The sequence below is a fragment of the Carlito syrichta genome, unplaced genomic scaffold, assembly GCF_000164805.1.
Source record: "Carlito syrichta isolate Samal-C Ts95f unplaced genomic scaffold, Tarsius_syrichta-2.0.1 Scaffold76254, whole genome shotgun sequence".
Classification (NCBI taxonomy): domain Eukaryota; kingdom Metazoa; phylum Chordata; class Mammalia; order Primates; family Tarsiidae; genus Carlito; species Carlito syrichta.
In genome coordinates this window covers 388-2,462 of record NW_007020350.1, presented here as the reverse complement: position 1 = coordinate 2,462, position 2,075 = coordinate 388, and the positions used below count along the sequence as shown (strand labels likewise).

Here is a 2,075-nt window from a genome sequence, read left to right as displayed (position 1 = left end):
CTATGACTTCCAGAGCCAACGCATCCTGGACTATGCGCGGGGGAGCTGCCCGCTGGTGCTCAACTTCCGCAGCTGCACCTGACCACCGTTCATCGTGCGCATGAGGGCCTTCCAGCGCCTGGTCACCAAGTACCAGTGGGACATCGACTTCCTCATCATCTACATCGAGAAGGCGGACCCCTCCCACAGCTGGGTCACCATGGACTCCCCCTACATCATCCCGCAGCACCGGATCCTGGAGGATCAGGTCAGCACAGCGTAGGTGCCGCAGCAAGGGACGCCTGGCTGCGCCCTGGTGCTCGACACCATGGCCACCTCCAGCAGCTCGGCCTACGGAGCCTACTTCGAGTGCCTCTACATTATCCAGAGCGGCACCATCATGTACCAGGGCGGCCATGACCCCGACGGCTACCAGGTGTCTGAGCTGCACTTGGTTGGAGTGCTATGATGAGCAGCTGCTGCACAGGGCAACATCCCGCAGGGTGTAGACAACCACCGGACCATTGGCTGAACTTGGCAGGTTATGCCTTCGAGCCTTCGAAGCCGGTGTGCAAACAAACGCCTCTCAGGCTAAGCCACACTTGGTGAAGCCTCAGTGACACAGATGGCCTGAAGCACGGGTTTCACCCTGAGCCTGCACCGTTGATCACCTGAACACTCCCCTCTGCCTCCCGGAGACTCGTCTTTTGTGACTGTCTCCCACTCAAAACCCCCTTCTGGGTGTGAGTGGGGCCACCCTTTCCTGTATGCCCCCAGGACTCGTCACTACAGCTGGAGAGCCTGGGGCTCCCCTGGCGTGCCTTCAGGAGATAGTGTGTGCATTGGCCCCGTGCCTCCCGCAGCGCAGAGACCTTGGACCCGCCTGCACTCTCTGGGCACAGCTGGGTTTCAGTAGGTGCTCAGCTCTGCTGGAGCTAGCTAGTTGCCTGGCACCCACCTGTCGTGCGCAGGGAGGGGTGCCTGCTGATTCTGTGTATGTTTCTTGTCCCTGAGTTGGGGATGGGGAAGGAGTGGGCAGGGTAGTCTCCCCACCCAGGTGCTGGGTGCGCATGAGCCCCGCTGTTGATGACGAACTGTCTTTAACTGGTCTTGACCATGGGCCGGTTCTGAATTGCAGGGGAATTCGAAGTGGCACCCAAACCAAGTGGGGGAGATTGCCCTGGAATGGGGTGGGAGAGGGTGGCTGGGGGTCAGCTTTGGGACCAGAGGAGGGTGGCTTGGGAGGCACTGTCTAGGGCCTCAGTGCCCTGAGGAGGGAGTAGAGTCTGGGACTCCTGGGGAATGTGGCGCTTTCCGGGGAAAGAGGTGGGGACAGTGCCCAGGACCCCCAAATGAGGGGAGCCCTGGGCAGAGCTGCTGATCATGGGGCAGGGGGTGGAGGGCCCCCGATTCGAAGGCCACTTGGTAAGTGTTTTGCTGGAAATATTTCCTGTATATAAACTTCTCTTAAGCTACAATAATAAAGGCTTGAAGTAAACTGCTTTCTGGTTGCCTTCGGTCCCTTTATTTTCTCTTCCCTCTGAAAAGCGGCAGGAATTAAACACAAATCTCTCCCTCGCGTCTCCATAGTGAACCTGGGGGAGGAGGACAGGAAGGAGCCCACGCTGGCAGGGGCGCCGAAGGAAGATGGAGCGGGAAGAGGGTCCGCGGCGGGGCTCAGAACTCCCGTGCGCGCGCGCACACACACACCTGGGTGCGAAACTTGGGGGGCGGGAGAAGAGCGAGCAAATGCAGCCCCGTGGGGTCCTGGAAGGAGGCGGGAACGGCGAAGGGGTCCGCACGTGGCGCCGCGTGCGCACACTCCCGCAGTTCCAGCTGCCCCTGCCACCGCCCATCTAACTTCAAGTGCAACCGGCGGTTCGGGGTAGGTGGGGAGCGAGCTGATGTGGAGGGCGAGGGGAGCTTTGGGCCCAGTGCAGCTCCGCGCCCGTCCACCGCTGGTGCCGCAGATCACCTGGTTCCTCCGTCTCCCCCTTCGCGCACTTGCAACGTCATCTTTCGCCACCCGCTGCCTGGCTGCCTGGGTCCGCGGGAAGCGCTCCAAGGAGGAGCGGCGCCATCACTCCAGCAGCGGC

At 61.4% G+C, this 2,075-nt stretch overlaps 1 pseudogene; it reads left to right on the top strand.

Moving 5' to 3' along the window:
- The first annotated feature begins 4 nt into the window (after positions 1–4).
- LOC103256008 lies at positions 5–488 on the top strand (annotated as a pseudogene).
- The last annotated feature ends 1,587 nt before the right edge of the window (positions 489–2,075 follow it).